General features: G+C 31.8%; 1 protein-coding gene across 1 annotated transcript in view; it reads right to left on the reverse strand.

The window, feature by feature from the left end:
* Nucleotides 1-181, reverse strand: part of LOC142350263 (uncharacterized) — a 484,377-nt gene extending 484,196 nt beyond the window's left edge. The window contains exon 1 of the mRNA XM_075402041.1: nucleotides 178-181. The gene's annotated coding sequence lies outside the window, so the exon portion shown is untranslated. The remainder of the gene's footprint in view (nucleotides 1-177) is intronic.
* Nucleotides 182-9,002: the final 8,821 nt, after the last annotated feature.

Consider the following 9,002-nt stretch of genomic DNA (forward strand, 5'->3'; position numbering starts at 1 on the left):
GTTTTGTTTATCCTGAAAATTACCATTTCAAAAACTTGGTAAAAATGATCTGTGTGTTATAGTGAAAGACATAGGAGTTTCACACTTTCTCGGTGTTGAAGTTGCTGTTTTTCAATCCCAATTACAAATATTCACATATCATGAACACCTTTATACGTTGACAGCTTGGATGAATTCATTTAATAAGAGTAAGAGTTTTGGGTTTCAACTTAAATACCTCTTGCTGTTTCTTGTCAACTGGTTTTTATTTTTTGGATTTTTTACTAATGCAGACTTCACTTCTGTTTTATGTGAGTGCGTGTGCATCTGTGTGTGAGCGCATTTGTGTATATATATATATATATATATATATATATATATATATATAAATATATATATATATATATATATATATATATATATATATTTATATATATATGTATATATGTATATATATATATATATGTGTGTGTGTGTGTGTGTGTGTGTGGTGTGTGTGTGTGTGTGTGTGTGTGTGTGTGTGTGTGTGTGTGTGTGTGTACGTGTTATGCGCATAAAAAATTGTAAAAAAAATTGTAAATTTGTGTTTGGAAATTCCTTTATGTAAGAAATCAGAATTACTTTTTAATAGTTATTACTGATACTAACCTCCTGTTTTTTGGATTGACGGGGCATGCTGCAGACCCTAAAAAGACGGAAAATTTTTGATCAAATTTCCATGATAAACTACTGTATGAGAAATCTTGAACACCAGTCAACAAATCAGAATCATTGAAACCTTTGTTTCCCCATAATTTTCCATGATATGATAGTCCTAGTCATTGAACACCGCAAATCTTACAAGACTCTTACCAATACTTCATATCTTGTAATTGCTTAGAAGATGGAGCATATCTTGTAAGATCTTGTAGGAACTTGCATATCTTGTCAGATATTACAATACAGATTGAAATAGAGGCCACTTAATTTCTTTTACACCACATTATTTTGCTGATAATGGCCATCACTTGACCAGAACACCTGTGGCCTATTGATGACTTTAACATGTCGAGTGGATTTCATAAAGCTACATAATTTATAACTTATACGAGTTGGAAACAAATGTACATTCTATCTGAGAACAATGAATAATTATTTTTATTTGTTTTCTCACCGAAGTGTAAGTCTAAATTGGTGCTCAGCAAGTGTCAATACAATGCTTGATCAGTTCTAAACCATAGGTAGGGGGGGGGGGGGGGTGTTGGCTTATTATCTTCTTCTCTTCTTTACGAGCCAAAATTTGAAACAACGACATTGTAAAGTATAATATATACCAATTATAATTTTATTATAGTATAATTTACTATAATCTATTGTTGAGTAGTATAAACCAAATAGTACAAAACGTCCGTTGTTCCATTAGCCCACACTGTAAGACCCTTTTTACATGTATTAAGATACGTTTTGGTCCACTTTGTTCAGTAGGGGCGTTGGCTCGTAACGATGACCAGATGCGATCGAGTCTCAATTTGATAACACACGCTCAAGAAACAAAAATTGTTTCATTTCCGACCCTCCCTCTCCCAGAAAAAAATCTTTTTAAAGTCTTTTTTCTCAAGTAGGTTTCATTACCGTAGAGTGAGAATGGATAGATGTATGTGTTTCCAATCTTAGTGTACTGGTCCACGTAGAAATAAGGATCCGAGTTTGACTGGCAGACGAACTCCACTGAAACTCCTCTTAGAGTGTAGCCAGAACTGCCCTGGAAAATTAAAACAACCAGCATAACACTTTTTTTCTCTCTTTAGTAAAAAATTTTTGTTAAACAATCTTTTTAAAGATTTTTTCTATTGTGGTTTTTTCACCTTAAACTTTCTAATGTTGTTTTTTCTATCGTGGTTTTTTCTTAATTATTAGAAATACCTGAATCCCTTTTATTAAACAAAAAGATTTGATGAAATATCAAAAATGGCAAATTTTGATTAAGCCGTATCTTTTAGTAATTTTAAAGGGGGATTTTTCAATTTTCTGTTTTCACTTCTTTTATTTGGAAGTCAAAATTTTTGTTGATTGAAACAGAAAGCAGATTTTTTTTGAAAAAAAGGCAAGATTCTTGTTGCCAAAAAGAGAGTAAGTAGAACAATTGACGAGCGTTAAAAAGTATTTTTTTGATCAAACAATTTAAAATAGGAAAAATGAGATTCGCATGAAGTATTGCGTGTTAGAAAAAATACCCAATTTTGCATTTGACAGTAAGCAGAGGAGAACTTTGCATTTGACAGTAACTACGCTGCTTCTGGATGGGTATTGGAGAAAAATTTGAGAACGCACAGTTTTTTTTAATTCAGAATGCTAAATCAAAAAGGCCACCGAATTTGTTTTTTAAATTTCATAAAATTGAAGAGATTTGCGCAGTCAAAAATATAGAAAAAAAAAACTAGAGAGTCCTCCAACTTTGAGCTCCATCTAAATTTACGCTAAAATCAAAAATTTCCTATCAAAATTCATTACATATTGTTTTTCTGCTATACTACACGACAAATGTTAGTGTTTCTATCCTCAATTTGTTCTTAGCAACAATTCAAATATAAATATAACATAGAAACTAGAAACTACTGTGGGAAAGATTTTAAGGGATACCTGCAATTTTATAGAATTTCCTGAAAATGCTCAGGCCAAAAATGATTTGTAGTTTTTTGAAATCGATCGTTTTACCGACTGATAAACTATATTAAGAAAAAACATCCAGTTTTAAACTAAATATGTAAATAAGAATTTGCTTTGTATCTCTTTTCTTGCTTAGAAAAAAAATTTGAAAATTCAGATGTCAAATTTTTAGTGAACAATAAGAAGTAGCAGAGTTTAAAACTCTCTATCCTTTCCTCATATAGTTATTTTATAAAAAATTTTGTCTCCCAATCATTTCTTTTTTAAGGAAAATGACATACATTTTTTGACAAATAATTTGATCAGAAACTCTTTAATGTGACGAAACAGGATTCTGCAAATTAAAGATTTAATTTTTATTTTTACTCAACTGATCTGATTGAGACAAACTGACATATTTTAGCATCGTTGTGATACATTGTTTATGGTTTTTACAAATTTGTTAACTCTTGAATCTAGGCGGGCACTTGTCTGCCTCGATACTAATCCTAAAATATATGCCGTGACAGAAATTGTGGCTGTTAATGGATTTAGGTACTCAATTTTTAAAACTCAAGTTGTCCAAAAAGAAGAAAATCAGTTAGCGTAAACGTTTTTTTTTATATAATTGCTCCTTCAAAAAATTGTCTGAAGCAAGCCTGGTTTTAGGAAGAAAGTTGTGGATTTAGAGAGTCTGTTCTGTAAGAAATATAGTAACTATAAAATGAACAAAATTAGATGTACTTTTTGTACAAAGCAAATGAGATTTTAATAATTAAAAAAAAAACAAAAATAACAAAAATTGTTCCGCAATATGTATTTAAAGACAGCGTTGTACTTGATGCCTTTTTTATTGGGCGGAAGGAAATTGCTTAGCCAGCTTGTATTGCCTTATTTTGTGATGAAATGTAGATCTAGTGAAACTTTTTTTAATACATCATAGAGTACATTTCAATTTCTAATAAATGCATGCATCAAAACGCAGTTGGGGACTAGAAACTTTACAGCATTTTTCTTCCTTTTATCTGGTCATTGCTCATAGGTTTCGGGTGTGCCATTTTGGAGTATTTTGAAACTGTCTTCAGATCGTAGGAGTTTATTGGGATACAATTTAATTATGTTAATATAGAATGAATAATAGGAAAGCTAAAGACCTGAAGTTATGCATAACTAACAGAAACTATGCACAAAACTAATTTCTAAGATACGGATGTTTTCCATACGGTTGACAATCTAAATCTTCCAAGCAATACAAACTGAATACCTCTTTTAACTGTAGTTTAAGTACTAACATAAGTTTTGTTTTTGATTCATAATTAATTCATATTTCCTTAACTTTTTTTTATATAACAGCATGTTAATCACATTGTTGCTGTTTCAACGTTTGACTTTAAATTATTCTCTTTTTCTCAATGTTATCGGCCAGTTTCTATTTAATTTTGGCATTGCGCACAAACAACGCTAGAAATGTTTAGTTTCGCAGGTACGTTCGGCTTCAGACGTATGAAATCTCTAAAATTTCCGAAGAAATTCCGAGAATTATTTGCAGGAAAAGAATATAAATTTTTTCTGAAAAAATAATTCAAAAGATACCGAAAATTTTTGATTGTAAATTTTCGAGGCCGGCAAACGACTTATGCAATTGAAACGGTTATATTACTATATAATTTTGCTTCAACCTGTTAACATTTTAAGTACGATTATGTCGTTGAATGATATCGAAGAAGTTAACTCACCGATTCTTGGGTTCCGAAATAGACCACTTTTGGGTTGGAAGTGGCCAGGTTTATTTCACACCTCTAAACAAATAGAATACGTTGATAATATAAACAAATAATACCGGTAAATAAAAAACAAACATTTTTTGCATTCTTTGCCTGAAAATTTTCTCTGTTGTTCTACTAGCGTTTCTTGTTTAGAAAACATTAAACCAACGAGCGGTAAAAAAGCTTTTCTTCTCAATTTTTCAACTCTCTCCACCAAATTTCGATGATGAAAATTTGCTCGAACATGTTACCTAATAACTTCCGGATCTTCGCATTTTATAATGGGAATTGCAAACTATATACTTCACAAGACTTGATATACTTAATAGATTTCTTATATAAATTTATAGAAGTGTTGAAATATCCGTTTTTTGTCCAAATAAGGTTAATAAACGTGATTGATGTTCGTTAGGTTGTTTGTTTGATTTCACTGACTGGTCGATCTATATCGCCAATTGGGTTGTAGTTTCCGTCGTCGTCCTGACACGCCTTAGAACCCTCACATGAACTTGATGGAGTAGAGGGTAGTCCACCGCACGGCATATAATAGTAATACCTGTAAAAAATAGACTGATATGATTTCAGAGAAACAATCAGTGCTGTGCAGTTAAATCTTTACTTCGCTTTGTCCATGATTCGTAGGCTGATCATGATAAAGTTTAACATTAACAGTGTTGACAACAGATGACCAAACAGTGGGATCTAGCCCCCCCCCCCCCGAGAGCAGAGTGGACAAAAAAAATTACACCCCAGGCGCACTTGGTAATTTTTACTTGGTAACCTTCTTTATAACAACACATAAATCGTAAATGGGGGGCATAAAACATACTGTGACTGAAACAGAATAGATACAGTGTCATAAAGTGTTATGAGTGCCTTTTTGCATGCTCAGAGTTTCATGAGAAGCTGGAAAGTTCACACCAACGATAAATTTTAGAACCATGGAGCTTCTAAAATTGACCGAAAAGGAAAAAAAACTGGGGAAAAAATTAAGTATTTTTTTCAAAGCAATGTTTGAAAAAGTATTTGAAAATTGCTGATAAAATTGCTGATGATCACTTCTTTAGGAACAAAATTTTTTGCATTACAATATGTCCTCGAACAATGATATTTAAAAAATGTATATCTAGTAAAAAAATGTATATCTAAAATGTATATTAAAAATTTATTTTAGCATAAGCACAATTTTAGATACTACATTCAAGCATCATTATTTAATCCTAAACAGCATCTTAGACAAAAATCAAAATACAAGTGCTGTCTTTAAATTGCTAATCTGGTAATTAAACAGGGTCTAAAACCATATAAAAACACAATTTTACAAACAGTATTACCCAAAATTTAACAAAGTATTACCAAAGTCATACCACTCAACTGCCTTCTATTTGACTTTAATGGTAAAATGCAACTTTTTCCCTAAAATTTTGGGAAGCTATACGATACAAAAGGTATGTTGGTGTCTTTATTTCTACACTCTGATGAAGGAAACGAAATTTCTGATAATCATTACGCTGCAACTATTCATTTTTTCATTGAATTCCACCCAATTTTCTCTGTTTTGTAAATATAAACAAACTTAACACGACAAATGCGATTAAACATAAATGAAAAACATATCAGGTTTAAAATCTTTAGCTACAATTTAAAACATTTTCTTTAGCTAAACAATAAATAGAACAAGACGCACTATGGAAGGGTTATTAAAAGAATTTTGAAAATTTAATCCTAAAAAAATTTTAAAAAAAAACAACTGTAAAAGTTGAAACCGATTGACTACATGTGAACAAAAAAACTACAAGCGAGAAAAATAACTGTTGATCAAACACCGTTTTCTTGCCGCCGAACTTTAAAATTGAAGTGAAAAAATTGTTGCCGCAAAACCACTCGCTTTTTTTGCTTCACTTCCTGTTTCGGCTTGACCAAAATCGCTACTCTAATTTGACTTTAAAAATCACGAAAGTGTGACAACAAATCTTAATAAGCAAAACAGCGCCCTCCCCCCGTTGAGTTCTGGAGACACTCGCATTACTACTTGCAGCTTAAGAATACATATTTCAAATAAGCATTTGTTGTAAGATGAGTCCTAATATAAATTGGTTTTTAAATAGGAACTCAAATAATTAAAAACAAAACTTGAGACATAAGCTCTTACCATTTGGTTTGGAGCTGCAGTCATTGCTCATAAAAATCCAATAGTGTATGTACGTTTAGTGTTCAAAGTGTACGTTTTGTGAAGTAGGTATTAGAGACTCAACAAAAAACTTAATTACTGCCAAATGAACCAGTGCTGTGTTTCAGAAGTGATTTTCACAAACTCGATCAAATGTCAAAAGAATTTAACGCGGGTCGAAAATTTTTCTGAAGTTAAGACTGGTAGAAGCAAATAATTTTCCCAACAAAAGACAAAATATTGCGTCAAAATCAAAATATCCAACTGATATCGTCCCAAACTGTTTATATTGGTTTTTACAAATCAAGCAGTTGCTCGACGGCCTAGACAGTTGCGTAATAAAGTGATAATACAACGAGAAAATAGTGCTTAAGAACTGTAAGAAATCGTAAAAAATTGAAAGAAATCCTTGATCCGTGTTGTACTCTTATATGGATATGCAACAAATAAACTTTCATCTCAACATATCCAACAAACAAACAAAACGCTCAATCGAGATAACCAATAATAATAAAAGTCATAGACAGCAAGTAATAAAACAACAACCAATAACTCTTAAATTTGCAGTTTCTCCAAGAAATTTAAACAAAAACTTTAACAAAAACTTGATAAAATGTAAGCAGCAGCCGGTTGCGCAAACTCATACTCCTTCATAATTACTAAACTAGTTAATATCTAATGCCTTAAAATTTTGGATACCGATTTCGAAGTTAAAAAAACTCCTGATGTTTTTGTTTCATGGAACGGCTTCGTGTTTCGTGACCAAAAAATTTCGTTTTCTCCATTTGAACATGGTTTGTTTCTCCATCTCTCATTTTTGGAGATTTTTTTCAGTTGACTTTTGATCTCAAAAATTTTTGTTGGTTCTTGTATTCCATATTAGGGCTAGGTTTGGCAAAGCAAGGCAATTGTATTTTCTACTAATCAAAATGTTTAACACTCCAACTTTTTATGTATTGTCATCTGTAGCAAAAGTGGAGACACACGAGTGCTAAAATATCTTATATTTATAATATTTATTATTAATTTAATATATTTATTTGTAGTAATTATTACATTCATTAAAACTGGCTATGTGCTTGTGTCAAGTCCAGAATGAGTGACTCTGATAAAATCTGTGAATATTTTTTCCCAACTCAAGATTTTGCTAGCAGATTGTGGTGATTTTTTGATTTTTTCCGGATTACTGATGATTTAAACTAAATTTGCTATAATCAAACTTGCGTGGTGTTGTAAATGAGCGGGGGGGGGAGGGTTTATAAGCGGGAGAACAGACTCGACATCTTTATGAGGAAAACTCAATTTTTTTTGGTAGATTTCTTTTAAAAGTAAAAGTTTTCTCAGCCTGTCATTTTATGTTACCTGCCATCTGTCTGTGATTCTGACTGAAGTGCAGACGTTATAGGGTTTAGGTCTATATATTGAGTGCCGTTGGTCGTGTCAATGAAAATCATACAGTGATTCTCATCTATTTCACATGTGGGATCAGGTGTAAGAGTAGTAGTGGCAGTAGTAGTATTAGTAGTAGTGTTAAAAAGAGCAGTAGTGGTAATATTAGTAGTAGGTTCAGTAGTCGTGACTGTGTAACTGATATTAAGGCTGGTAGTAGCAGGTTTAATTGTAAAACTGCCAGCTGCCGAAATCATTAAATTGTATGACAGAAACCCCACAATTATCAAATGGGTCGAAGTAATTGCCATTGCTACTATGAATTAAATTTTTTTAAGAAAATTATTTTCTTTTAGTTTATATAAAAGTGTCGTGATTTAGTGTGTCCTTGTAATTGCTATTAGTTTACTTAAAAGTATTGAATTCGGGTGTCTTATTTCAAGTTTCCACTTTATATCAATTTTTTGCTATAGCTTAAATTCTTTTCAATATTTAAAAGAGCTTTGGTAAAAACTGTTACTTTTTTATTTGAGAATGAGATAAACAAGTCAAAATTTGTCTTAAAATAGCAGATTAACTCGCAAACAAAAAACAAAATTATTCTTTGTAATTAAAGATGATGGCAAACTTTGCAAGCAACAGAAGTTTTCACTCAATGTTTAGGTTCAAACTTAATCAAACAAAAAGCGTAAAGCGAGGGACTTTATAATTGAAAATAAACCAAAGGTTTATTTGCTAGAATACCGGATGGTAGATCGAGTTCAAAGACTGGACGTGACTCCCAATGAAACATAAACGAGATGGAATTCTATGAAAAGTCCCGCTATAATTTTAAAAATTTCTAATGTTCCTGCAATATTTTGCCTTTCTTGAAGAAGCGACAACATTTTGAAGCATTTTTGATCGACAAGAAAGAACTGTTTCTCTAATAGCGATGACCCAATAAGCCAATCAATTGATTTTGATGAAAGTCCTAACTTTCTAAATCTAACAGTGAGAATCTAACAGTAACAAGGCGGCTCGGTAATGTGCAATGGCACATAAGGTTCCGACCCCGCCCATCCACAATTTTG

Source organism: Convolutriloba macropyga, chromosome 12 (assembly GCF_964194025.1).
Source record: "Convolutriloba macropyga chromosome 12, txConMacr16.3, whole genome shotgun sequence".
Taxonomy (NCBI): domain Eukaryota; kingdom Metazoa; phylum Xenacoelomorpha; order Acoela; family Convolutidae; genus Convolutriloba; species Convolutriloba macropyga.